The sequence below is a fragment of the Antechinus flavipes genome, chromosome 6, assembly GCF_016432865.1.
Source record: "Antechinus flavipes isolate AdamAnt ecotype Samford, QLD, Australia chromosome 6, AdamAnt_v2, whole genome shotgun sequence".
NCBI lineage: Eukaryota > Metazoa > Chordata > Mammalia > Dasyuromorphia > Dasyuridae > Antechinus > Antechinus flavipes.
In genome coordinates, this window is record NC_067403.1 from 227,686,845 (window position 1) to 227,701,240 (window position 14,396).

Sequence of the window (14,396 nt, forward strand, 5' to 3'; positions counted from 1 at the left end):
ATTTTTGCTTTCTATGCAAGTTACTGTTTCCAGATGGTCGCCCAGTAGCTACCCTTCACCCCCATGGAATAGAGTGTATTCCCTGCACAAAGGGTGCAGGGAATCCCATTTCAGTGTAGGGACAGTCCTTGCTAGGGTGCCCCAAGCCACTTTCCCCCCTCACTCTGGCTTCTTTCAGTCTGATTAACGAAAGGAGCACCGATTGCAGGTGAATTCCATGTGGATGTCTAAAGTAGGATTTCTGGCTTTGACTTTCCCAGGAGAGAAAGCCTCTTTTTCCTTAGGGAGGATAATACCTGAAAAGTCATTTATGATCTCTTTCAAAGACCCCAGAGACTGACCGCTTCTCTTCTGTTTCAGGGCTTACAGTATTTTTTTTTCTCATTGAAAGAGAAAAAAGGTTCTACCTGATTTAGCCTCCCAGATTGTATGATAGTTAATTCTTTAGGATAGTTTTTAAAAAGTCTTCTCTAACCGCTGGGAATGCCATTCAGTTGTCCTGTTTTGAAACTTATCATTATTAGTGAAATGAGAATGATTTTCTCCACCCTGAAAAAGAACAGGCTTTCATTGTCTGCTCTTGGAATATAGCTAGTTATGGAAAGCTAGGGACTGCTAGTACAAGTTGGTTAGGGAGCAGCACGAGAACACACTAATCTATGCTGAAATGATCACTCACTCTGGGGATGTGGAACAAAGATTTCCTTAATCATGAAATAGCTCAAACCTGAACTTCAGGTCCTTTATACAAGTAGGATTTCCTGACTTTAGACTATGGCACCCTTTACAAAACCTAAAAGGTATGGAAGGGCTTTCTTTGACACACAGATGAATATTTCACCTATCTGTATAGGTCCTGTCTTGAAAATTGGGCTTCTCATTGTAGTTAAGAGGATATGAATGGAGATCTGTTCGTGCACTGAAATTTGGGGATAGGTGAGATGTGGAAAAGGAATCTGTTTCTTGACTGGATTTTATGCAGGCAAATAGTTTGCAGGATATTTGTTTGGCATGGGCTATGATAAATAATAGAAGACAAATAGCATCGAGTTCATTAGATCAGACTGGAATAAGTTGTTTTTTTTTTTTTTTAAACTGCTAATATCATTAGTTTTATAAATTGGTACCGAAGGCTTTTTGTTTTGTATTTGGGTTGGGACCAAGACTGCTAAGTAGTGAAAGTTGTTTGGCCACCGAATGTCCTTTGATGTTTCCAGTTCTCTGTGAGCTTGTTAATGTGGGCTTAATCCAACTGTGCAGCTTAGGGCCTATATGGTCTTCATGTGGTCCCAGAATTTCATCACGGGGTCCATCCACTGTGCTAAGGGACCATCCCCAAGTTCTGACATTGTAGTCATACCAACAGAGCATGGAGCCCATCCCCATTCTCACTGTGGGACTAGCCTACTTTTTTTTCCCCTTCAGGTGATACATTTCTCCAATGACATCCTTCATGCCATTTCTGCCTACTAACTGATTTGTAGTGTCTTGTACCCTATTTATATTCACGGCGTTTCTCTATTGTCATTTGGGTGATTCTCAACCTCAGTTTTCTGGACACTGCCCAACAGCCATTCAAGATCAAAGGAAGAATATTACTGTTAACAACATGGGCCTTTGTTTCTGCAGCCGTCAAAACGGTATCATGTATATCAAGCAGTAACCCATAACCTCACCCATTACCAGCCCATTGCCTTCTGGACCTTCTTGCCTTCTTCATCCACTGACCATCCTGAATCTCTGTGATTCTTTTCTGAATTAAGCATTCTCAATCAGTCACCTGGCTATTGTTTAAAGGTTTCTGATCTGTACCTCCTGTTTTGGCTGTCTGTCTTGCCTTCTCACCTTTTTTTTTTATTTGTGTGTGGATATAGAGCAAAGATAGCGGGAGAGATTCATTGTTTAGCAGAGTGGAGGAGAGAGAGAGGAGTAAATAACAACAGCATTAATAATGGCATTTATATAGCTCTGTAAGGCATGTGAAGCACTTTCCATATATTATCTTGGTTGTTCCTCATGACAATCCTGTAGGGCAGTGGTTCTCAAAGTGTGACCCAGAGAATCCTGGAAGGTTCTGAAACCCTTTCAAAGAGTCTACAAATTCAAAATTAGCTTTTATTTTCATTACCTATAAACATAAAGAAGACTACATATGTACACATATGAACAAAAACTCTTTGGATAGATCCTCAATGATTTTTAATAATATAAAGATATTAAGAACAAAAGTTTAGGAACCACTTATTATAGGGCAGGTGCTATTATTATCCTTATTTTATAATTAAAAAAAACCCTGAGGCTGAAAGGGTTAAGTGACTTGCTTAGGATTACATAGGTAATAAAAATCTGGGGCAAGTTTTGAACTCAGGCCTTTCTGACTCCAAGTGGATGGAATTTACCCTTTTTGCCATTTAGTAGAATTGACCGATGACAACAAAATCTCTAAAGCCCCATGTTGGTTTTGTTTTTGTTTTTGTTTTTGTTTTTGTTTTTTGGCCATAACATCTGAGATTTAGAACTCCCTTCTCCAAAAACTTTTCTTCCTTTTCTTTATAGTCCTCTCTGGGTTCCTTGCTGTTTTGGTCATTTCACCAGGACTCCCAGGTCCATTGTAGCTGGATCAGCATAATTGCCACTAGACTTATTCCCAGCCATATTGTTCACTTTCTCTTTACACATGACTAGCTTTTGTCTCGATCTTAGTTTACTCTTTCTCTTATGATCTTTCTTCTTAAACTCTGCCTTCTCATCTCTTATTCCTATTCAAAACAGTTCTTGGCACTAGGGCCCTGGGGATGCTCTGGTCCCCCGACCTCCTGCTGTTTTTGCACTTCTGATCCTCATTCCTGGGTAGCCCTTACCATCCAAATTCCTCTTCTTTAGCTTCTGGACCACTCAGCTCCTCTGGAGAATGGCATGTAATTGGGCTGATTTCACCCCCCATAAATTTCTGATGCACAGACTTAGCTGGGCTGACAGTGTGGCACAGAGGGCCTTTGAATGGGGTCTCTGATTTTCTAGCTCATTCTCCCAGCAACTGTTTCATACCTATTTCTCTCTCCCCAGGCCCCCATTTTCACCCCATTTCCCATGGGTTCCTAGGATTCAACATCTCATCTCAGAGAAGATCAAAAATACCATCTTAAGCTCCTTTAGTTCCCTTCTACCAAATCTTAATCTTCTCAAACATTTTTGCTAGCCTTTATATAGGACTTTAATGTTTATAGAGTGCTTTACAAATATTATCTCATTTGATCCTTAAAAAATCCTGTGAGGTAGATTTTACAGATGAGAAAACAGGGGCAGCTGGTGGTTCAGTGGATGGAGCACTGAGCTTGACTCAGGAAGTTCTTAATTCAAACCTGACCTCAAAACTAGCTGTGTGACCCTGGGCAAGTCATTTTGCCTCTGCATGCTTCAGTTTCCTCAAATGTAAATTGAGATAGTACAAACCTCGAATTGTGAAACTCAAATGAGATAATATTTGTTTTTTTAATTGAAGCTTTTTATTTTTAAAACATATGCAAAGATAATTTTCAACATTGACCCTTGTAAAACCTTGTGTTCCAATTTCCTCTCTCTTTCCCCGCATGTCTTCCCCTAGATGGCAAGTAATCCAATATATGTTAAATATGGTTAAAAATATATGTAAATCCAATATAGGCGTACATATTCATACAGTTATCTTGCTGCACAAGAAGAATCTGATCAAAAAGGCAGAAAAATGAGAAAGAAAATACAATTTGGGCAAACAACAACAAAAAAAGTGAAAATGCTATGTTGTGATCCCCACTCGGTTCCCACAGTTTTCTCTCTGGGTATAATTGGCTCTCTTCATCACAAGATCATTGGGACTGGCCTGAATCAATGAGATAATATTTGTAAAAAAAAAAAAAAAAGCATTCAGCACAATGGCAGGCACTATCTAAATGCCTATTTCTTTATCTGAGAGAGCCTAAGTGACTTTCTCTAGAGCATACAACTAATATGCCTTTGAGGTGCATTTGAACTAAGGTCTTCCTGACTTCAAGCTGTCCAGAGCTCTGTCCACTTTGCCACCCAGTTATCTCAAACTTCTCTAACAGTCTCTTCTTTCTTGCCAAGGCTAATCCCTGTGCTATTTATTATCAATCTATTAATAAGCATTTATTAATCACCTCTATGTGTCACATAAGGAAATGCTAATATGAAATCAACAGTCCCTGCCCTCAAGGAGCTTACATATTCCTAGAGGGTTACAACACATTCTGAGGCTGAGACAAGAATGGTCTAGAGGTGGTGAATGGAGATATAAGAGAAAATATAAAAGTCTCTGCCCTCAAATAGTTTACATTTCCCACTGGCTCCTTGTCATCTGTTTCCAAACATGCTATAGTTTCTGTGCTTCTAAAAAGTGCATCCCCCTTACCCATTTTTATCGCATCCCTGACCTCTGTTTCACAACCAGACGTCTTGGAAAAGTAGTCTATTATCTTTCCTTTGTGGTCTGGCTCTTGTGCCTCTCTGGAAAGCATTCTCTCCAAAGTTACCAGTGAAATTTTCTGTGACCTTTAACATCATCAGTGGCTTCCTTTTAAGCTCCTTTAGCTGCATCCTGGGCCATTGCCAGTCATTTTGACTTTTGCCTTGCCACTAGAATGCAATGGCCCTGGAGGATAGTCTGACAATTTTGCTCAGCTCTGCCTCACTTGAATCCAATTCGTGCTCAAATCAAGATGTCACCCTGTGATATCATTGATTCTTTTTGAGAATGAAAGATGGACAATAACAGTGGATAGAGCACTGGTGTTGGAGTCAGAAAAACCTTGGTAAGTTGCTTAATTTCTGTCTACCTCAGTTTCCTTAAATGGAAAATGGGGATAATAATAGCTCCTATCTCCCAGGGTAGTTTTGGGGAAATCAAATAAGATCATATTTGTAAAAATATTTTGTAAATCTTAACTGTGCTACATAAATATTCAATATTGTTATTATTTACTTGAGAAGTTGATTTTTTTTACTTGACATTTAATCTTATTGAATTTCATTTGATTAGGTTTGAGATCCTAACTCTTATCATCTTGAAAGCAAGCTATCCTTCCCAGCTTTATATCTTCTACAAATTAGATGAGTTTCCTTCTTTTTTTTTGGGAGAAAATTAGGTAAACATATAGTAACCTACATGTATAGCAAAGGTTTCAATAAAGTGTCTTCTCTGCTTGTGAAGAAGATGGAGAAATGTGGATTAGATGATAATTGAATCAGATGAATTAAAAATGTGTTGGATGACCAAATTCAAAGAATAGTTGTTAATGGTCCAAGGTGAACATGGGTGGAGGTCTCCATTGGAGTCCCCTGGGTATCTGTGCTTGTCTCTGTGCTGCTGTTTAACCCTTCATTTAATGAGTACCAGTACAAGGCATAGATGACAGGTTCATCACATTTTCAGATGAAACAAATTGAGAGGGAGATATCATCACTGGATGAGAGAGTCAAGATTGAAGAAGCTCTTGAGGCCCTCACTGATGACTTCTGAGGCATCCTCTAGCCCTATGATGTGATAACTTAACTATCTATAGTGAGATCATGCTTCATATTATCTCCAGCCACCAACTGGGTTCATCTTGGTATCTGCCCTGCTCCTGGCTGGGTGCCCATTATTCCTTTGCTTTTTACTCTGAGTATAACAATCAAGTCAATGTTACCTTTCCTATTGAAAAGGGCATGATACTGGGTTGCCCCAGGTCTTCACTCATAAACCTTGTAAAGCCCCAAATTAGCCATTCTCTCCCTCTTGTTGCCTTCTCTTATTAAAATGAAAATTCCCTGAAGTCCGGGACTGTCTCAGTTTATTCATCTTGATCTCTAGTGCTTAGCTCCCTTTAAGTATGAGAAATACTTTTTCATTGATTCATTAATCTTTGCATCTGTTTTGATGTAATTAAGTTGGATTCAGCAAATACTTATTGAGCATCCCTTTATTCAGCTCAATTGAAAGGCTACATAGGAAAACAAAAGAAACAGCTGTTGCCCTCAAAGGACTTATATTTTATCATGGATATCATGCTGATAAGTATAATATAGGGTAGGGAGTAAAGCTGGCAAAAGAAAGAAGAAAAAAAGAACTATAGAATAATTTAAGGAAGAAAAAAAGCTGAGGATAGTCAAGGAAGATGGATATCTTTTGAGCTGAGTCTTTAAGAGAGACACTCCGAGAGGGCGAAGAGTAGGGGAAAGAGGAGCAGGAGAATATAACAGCCTTGGAGAAAGGCTTCTGTGACTGCCTATAGATGGGAGATGGCATGTGGAGTTTAGGGAAACACAAGTAAGGGATATTAGACTGAATGAGCCTCCGGGGTCATCTGTACTCTGTGAAGGTAAGGATCTTGCATTGCTTGATCTCAGTAGCTTTGAAATGTAGCACTATGGCTTGTAGTTAGTAGGTTTTTAATAGGTGTTGGTTGGAACTGAGGAGCTCAGTGTTTTGAGGTTGCCTCTGTGGCTAAGTCCCAACATTCTCGGCATGGGAGATTGTGTGGTAGAAAGATCACTGGCTTTAGGACCTGAGGACCCAGCTTTGAATCCCATCTTGTTACTTGTGTGACATTGGACAAGTCATGAAACCTGCTTGGATTTCATTCAATTTTGCATCTGCCCAGTAGGAGGGTCGGGCTAGATGCCCTCTGAGGTCCCTGTGATGCTGAAAAAGCCATATTCCAAGGAAACAAGCTTAGATTTTTCAAGGCTTCTTGTTGCCTGGCTCTGAGAATCAACCTGTTTCTTCCCAAGGACAATGGCTATCAAGCTTCTCAGTTATTTTTCCCAGGTGCATATTAAAATCAGAGTCAGAGTGTTTGGAATTAAACTGCATTCATTCATTACTTACGGTTAACTTCAGCCTTGGCAACTCTTTTATGGCATTTGGCTTTGCAACAGCCTCTAGAGAGGTTGTCTGTTTGTTCCTTGGGCTTGGGGACTCAAAGGAAACTTTCAGCAATGAGTCAGATAGGCTGGTAATGCTTTTAAAGCAATGGGCTTTTATTATAGGTTTTAAGCCCCCCAAGGGAAGGCTTTATTCCTCAAAGGAGACCAGCAGGGGTGAAAGCACAGTGGGAACCAGGCAACAAGGCAAGGAGAAGAGCCCAGAGCTGATACAGTACTCTGAAAACATACAGAGTTTCGTGAATGTCTTTTTTTGCCATTGAAAGGATCCATGCTTTGGGGAGTTCTATGCTGGAGATACACACACACATGCATGAGCACACACACACACACACACACACACACACAAACACAGATACAAATGGATAGACAGACACACATACACACAAAGAGGAACAAAGAGAGACAGAGACAGGGCCAAGACTTCTGATAGGATGGTCTTTGGGCCAAGGCAGATGGCAGAATATGTTAGTGATGGTCCTGAAGACAGACTGGACTCAGTATGCTCCTTTCTTTCCCTTTCCATCAGCCCTCCTTATGCTTCTGGGGAATGCCTGGGGTTTTATTTCCTCCACACCATGGTGGCTAGTGGATGGCTCAGGTGAGGACAGTGGGTTTCATAGGAGGAGATTCTTGATCATGCAGTTGGATTGGTTTCCCCATCCCTCCAAAGGCATGGAGATGCTAGAAGTTACCTGAGTGATACAGGGTGAAACATTTTTTCAGCAAAGCCCAGAAGGAAGGTAAAGTGATAACAGGCAGGAGGAGGAAGTGGATCTAGAGTAGAGGGAGCCCAAATCATTAGACCCTAAGCCCTAGGGAGATTTGCAGACTCATCTCCAAGATTGTCCATACAGAACCCTTAAAAATACTCCAAAGCATTTGTCTCCTCCTCAGTTCAGACAGATCCACGCTGCAAGATCAGTCTGAGCAACTCTGACCTGGATAATCCTATCTCAACCCAGAAGTCTAGTTAACATGCCAGAAGCCTTCATGGTCTTCTCCTGACATCCAATAGTCTAGATGTTTATCTGACATCCCTCATTCTCATCCAGTGACCAGCCCATTTTCTCTCCAATACCAAAACAAGAATGTAGAAATCATCTTAAAATGAATGACAACAGAAATCAGGAATATGGAAAGGAAGGGTTTTGTTTATTTGCTATATACAAATACCATTAGCATGATCAATAAGCATTTTTTAAATTAAAGATTTAATTAATAATCATATGCATGGGTAATTTTGCATAATCTTTTGTTGCAAATTTCCCCCTTCTTCCCCACATTCCCTCCCCTATCTGGCAGGTAATCAATAAGCATTTTTTTAAATACCTGCCATATACCAGGCACTTTACTAAGTGCTCAGTATACAAAAATAAAGGTGAAATAGTTCCTGACCTCAAGGAGGTTAATAAGGGAATTTATAATGTCTTTGTAACAAGAAAAAGCAACTTTAGCAATCAAAAATAAATGCTTTTATTTAGTTTCTAAAGGTCTTCACAACCTTCCTACCTTTCCCACTCTCTTGCTGGTTATTCCTCTCCATGCATTCTGGGCACTCTGTGGTACAGTTGGACAGGTCAGCTTGGTATTATTAAGCAATACATACATACATAAATCAACACACATATACATACAAACACCTATATGAATCTTATACACACAAGATCCAATTGATCCATCTAAATCTGTATATTTTTATGTATTAATCGCCTATCAATCCATCTATTTATCTGGGAGGTATTTTTCAGAGGGAAGCCCCCCGCAGTTGGGAGAACTGAGGAAGGTCTTCTACAGAAGATGGCATTTGAATTGAGTGCTACAGGAACCTAAGGGGTGGTGGTGACAAGCGATAGCCTTCTGGGTGTGGGAGGCAACTAAGGCAGAGGTGTGGAGCTAGAAGATGTACAGCAAGCTGACCTGTCCAGCTGTTCCCCACAGTGCCCACAATGCATGGAGAGGAATAACTAATAAGAGGATGAAAAGGGTAGGAAGGTTATGAAGAACTTTAGACACTAAGCAGAAGAGTTTATTTTTGATTGCTAACGTTGCTTTTCCTTGTTACAAAGACATTATAAAGCAGACATTTGGCTTTCATTGAAAAATGGTGGTAAAAATAGATTCATTTCTGAGAAACAACGTAGCATTTGTGTACAAGCTTTTATGAATACAGTCCTCCACTATTTGGGGGCATATAATTACATTTTGGAGGCTTTTGATCTTTTATAGCTTGCTGTGTTTCCTCTTCCTTCTTCAACCCTCCCCTTTCCTTCAATTTCCCTTAATTCCCTCTAATGAGTGTTTCTTTACCTTCTTAGAATCTTCGATGACTGGATATTTTCTCTTTCATAGATACCAGATGTTCCCCCTTTTTTTCTTCTGCAAGTGGTCCCTATAGTTTCCTCTCCTTACCTTATCTCTGAGTCTCTGATTTGCAGGTAAAAACTAGTGCTAGAGCCTCTTTAGTTGGAGGCTAATTAGATAATCCTGCCCCTTATTCATCTGACTTGCTTCCAGATCAGCTAAATTGTTGAGATAAGAGAAGGCTGAGGGGCTAAAAGACAGCTCCCCCTGTTTCCCTTACCTCAAAACTCCACCATTTCCTAAGCCCTTTTCTCCCCATCATGCCTTGCCCTTTGATTGGGCAAAGCCCATAAAGAATTCACACTGTGGCTCTTCTTGCTATGGTTGTGACCTCAGTTAAATTGCCTAAAGCCTCAGTTTCTTCCGTTTTAAAATAGGGGAGATAAGAACTAGATGATTTCTAAGCTTCCTTTAAACTCTCGATCTATGCTGCTTTGAATACTCAGGAGGAGCTGTGATTTCATTGGAGTGTTTACTCCCTTCACTAAGACAATCCCACCAGCCTTGCTGTGTGCAAAGTATTGGATTAGGTTCCTTGGCTACAAAATCAAAGCAAAGAGCAATTCCTGCCTCCATGAAATTATGTACTTCTGGAAGTAGTCTGTAGTTTGCCATATCTAGGATGGGATGGTCTTTATAAATTGCCGGGTGGGTCCTGGCTCTGGTGATAAATGTTTTCAACCTGAGCCCCATCACTGGGTCTGTATGGAAGAAGGTAAAGATAAGGATAGAATCTGTGATTTCACAGGTATAGGAGTTCCCCAGTGAGGAAACTCCCTTTACCAGTGCAATGGGCACTATTTCTGCCACTTAAAGCATTAGCGTTACCCAGAGTACTGACCTTGCCCAAGGTCTCACAGACAGTGACTTTAAACGTTAGTTTTCTGTCTCCTATATCATGTTGCCTCTGTAATTATGCATAAGATAGTTGGAATTAAGCTAAAAGATCTTCCTTGGATTTCTAGACTTTTACATTACTTTATCTCAAAGAAGATACATATATATATACATACACATACATATATAAATATATACACGTGTATATGTATGTTTATACATATGTATATATAAATATAATATGAACAGAAGCTGGATCATTAACACATCAATTTATCCATATATTCTATATGACCCCAACCTCTCTTTCCTCCACAGATTATTCCCTCTGCCTGAAACATCATTTTCTTAATAGGGATATGTGTGTACATATGCACATGTATCTGTGTATACAGATGTATGTATGCATACATTTCATTGAAAGAAAAGTCTCATTTTAGGGTTCACTAATACATTTCCCCCTGCTAATTTTTATAAGCCAGAACTATACATATTGTTAGATCTGATTTGCTCCTCTCTTCCTTTCTGTATTCCCTTGCCTTTTCCCCTTCAAATCATTAGGAGGTTTCTCCATATGTTTAGTGGGGAAATCAAGGGTCTTTTAAAATACTGCCTAATATCAGAGTAAGCCCTATATTAAGCCAAGTATCATCAGTGTGAATAAGCCTTTTGAGCTCGTTCAAACATTCAGCCAGTTTGTCATTTCTCCTGTGTTATGTGGGCTCATAAAGTGCTACCTTAGTGGGGAGTATGGAGGTTATATTGATTTGGTTTCAGATAGATCCAGTCTATTCTTGATATGATATAAAACTTTTTGAGATCGATAATGGATTTTTTTAAATATTTAAAAATGTCTTTCTGACTCCCTGTTATCACTGGGGCAAAATTCAGACTCCTAAGCTTGATGGTTCAGACTCTTCATGATGTGGTTCTGATTGACTTTTCCAACTCTGTTTCATATTACCCTCCTTTCATGCACTCTAGATCCCAGGAAAACTGGCCATTTGCTGTTTCTTGGATATGGTATTCCATTTCGTGAATTTGGTTAGGCTGTTCTAGTGCCTAGAATGCACTCACTCCTTTCCCATTTCTGCCTTTAAAAATCTTTAGCTTCCTTCAAAACTCAACTCAGGTGCCATTTCCTACAGGAAGCCTTTCCTGATCCCCCAGTTATTACTGTTCTGTCCTTCCTGAAACTATATTGTATTTACTTTTGGCCAATAATAAGTGAACTATCTTCCGTACAGGTTTGTTCTGAAGAAGACATGTTGTTGTGGTTATGGTTGTGGTTCAGTCTTGTCTGACTCTGTGACCTCTTTTGACATTTTCTTGGCAAAGGCATGAGAGTCGTTTGCCATTTCTTTCTCCAGCTCATTTTACAGATGAGGAAATGAAGGCAAAGAGGGTGAAATGACTTGCCTGGGGGCCACACATTTAAAGATGGATTTGAACTGATATCTCCCTGACTCCAAGCTTGGCATTCTATCCCTTGCCCTATCTTTGCAAGTCTCTGAATCCTATAAACCTATAATCAATTAACTAACTTGTAAGCAAGGGTTATATTGAAGTTTCCTGAGTAACAGAATAATATCCAATCCAATTAAACATTTGCTTATTAAGCACCTACTCTCTCCAATTCACTGTGCTAGTTACTCTATATAGAAAGACAAGATAAAAATAATCTTTGCCCTCAAAGGCTTACCTTTTTCTGACTCTAATGTCTTTGCGAAGAAAACTTCCTCTGAGGAAATAGTTCATTTATTAAGACCCCCAACTTCTTGATCATAAGCTAAGGCTGAAAGGATCTTCAGACATTATGTAATCAAAGTTCGATGCCTCATTTTGTCAATAAAGAAGTGGAGTCCCAGAGATGTTAAACTCAGCTGAAGTCAGTTTTGAAATTAGGTCTTGGACTCCAAATTTGTTACTGCTTCTCCTGCACCCATGATAGTTTTTTACTTATGAAAGAGTACATATGAAAATACAATGGATAAGATGAGGGAGGAATTCTTTATTAAAAGTCAAGAAATCCACAGTGGATAGAGCACCAACCCTGAAGTCAGGAGGATCTGAGTTCAAATGGAGTTTTATCCAGCTATATAAAGCACTGAGTTCTACTTTAAGAGTAGGTCATGGCTGCTGGGTGAGGAAGAGCCAACCTGGAGATGCTTTTCCAGATTAAATCTTATTCAACAAATATTTTTGAGATGTCTACTGAGGTAATGCCTCAAATGAAGCCATCACTGTCCTCAAGGACTTACCTTTCTGGGTGTGATGGCCTGTGTGTACCAACAGGTAGATTACTGATGGGGCAAAGCGAACATCAGCCGTATTCTAAAGAAGGAAAAGAAATTAATTAATTGGGGGAAAGGATTTTTAAATTTTATTTTTTATTTTATTTTTTTAAAATATTCATTTTAAAATTTGAGTTCCAAATTCTCTCCCTTCCCCCTCCATTGAGAAGGCAAGCAATATGAGACCCATTATACATATGAAGTCATACAAAACATACTTCCTCATTAACCATGCTGCCAAAAAAATAATAAAGGCAAGGGGAAAAAAGGGAAAAAGCCAATCTGCCTCAATCTGCATTCAGAAATCATCAGTTCTCTCTCTGGAGGTGGAGAACAGATTTCATCATGAGCAAAAGAGCTTTTTTTTTTTTAGGCAAAAAGAAAAAGAAGAATGAAGAGGCAATCAGAAAGTTGAGGGAAGTAAAGTGCCTAGTCCATGTCATATGGCTATTATTGACAGTCTGGATTGAATCCTAGCCTCCTCATTTCTTATTCAGATTTTGAGTTCCTCTAGGGCAGGTACTATCTCTTGCCTCTTTTTTGTATCTTTGCCAGTAGCATAGAGCCTGGTACACAGTAGGTGCTTAATAAATGTTTACTTATTGATTTTCAGAAGTAATTAAACTGCCAGTTCCCAAAAGGCAAGCATTGTCTTTTGCATCTTTTTGTATTCTTGGCATTTAGCATAGTGCTTGGTACACAGCAGATGCTTAATAAATGTCGATTGATTCTCAGAGCTGCAGTTAAACTGCCACTTTCTGGAGGGCAGGGATTATCTTTTTGGCCCTTTTTGTATCCCCAACATTTAGCACAGTGCCTGGCATACAGTAGGTGCTTAATAAATCTTTACTTTCATACTTGCTGGGGAAAAGAGAAAAGATTTACTAGTCTTCATTTTATTACAGTATGGACATAAAATATGAATCTTGGGCAGAAAATATATAAAAATGTATAATGGATATCCTGATGCTTGGCTTCTCAATGGGGAAGATTAGGGATGAAGAGAATATAGAACTCCAAATTTTAAAAATGATGTATTTTTTTTTTAAGAAAACATATTAAAAGAGGTGGAGCAGCCCTTAAGTGCTTATGGAAGCCAGCCCGGAGTCAAAAAAAAAAAAAAAAAGATCTCTCCAAGAACCTAGGTATTTCATTATCAAATAATGAGGCTTTGTTTGGAATAGAATAGTGAGATCTGGATTATGAGCTTAATTTTGCATATGATTAAACTGGATGAAAAGCTTATTTAAAAGTCAGCATCCTGGAGCTGTCCTTTGCAATTTCCCATTTTGATCTTGTTAATAACTGAGGTGTCTGAGGACTGCAGGGGGAAGAACAGCAGAATAGAAACGTGTGTGTTGGGGGGTATGAAGATGACATTTCCCATAACTCAGTCAAACTTCTTAAAACAAACTTCTCAGTTGCTTTCCAATGAAATGACATCAGCCTTGGAGCCAAGAGGTCTGGCTGCCTTCTCAGTTTTGAAACTTGTTAGCTTGGTGGAGCTAGGCCTTTGCCCCTTAGGGTCCATTTCCTCATCTGTAAAATGGGTTTAAAAACATCACTAGCATTTACATAGCATGTTCAAGTTTACAAGACAGTTATCTCTTTAGTTCTTGCAACAGCCCTGTGAAGTAAGTCCTAATGTTATTGTTGTTCAGTCTACTGATGTAAAGAGTCTGACTCTTCATGACTCCATTTGGGGTTTTCTTGGCAGAGATAAGCGGAATGGTTCGCCATTTCCTTCTCCAGCTCATTTTACAGGTGAGGAAACTGAGGCAAACAGGGTAAAGTGACTTGCCCAGGGTCACACAACTCAGAAGTGTCTGAGGCCAGATTTTTTAGCTCAGATCTTCCTGACTCCAGACCTAACTGCCCCTATCATTAACCTCATGTTACAAATGAAAAACAACCTGAGAGGGGTTAACTAATAATGATGATGAAGATGATAATAGATAACATTTATATAGTGCTTACTGT

The 14,396-nt window shown here is 39.3% G+C and overlaps 1 protein-coding gene across 5 annotated transcripts in view; it reads left to right on the forward strand.

Moving 5' to 3' along the window:
• The window catches only part of KIAA1549L (KIAA1549 like), a 284,289-nt gene that overhangs the window by 678 nt on the left and 269,215 nt on the right, over positions 1–14,396 (forward strand). The gene's annotated exons all lie outside the window — the stretch shown is intronic.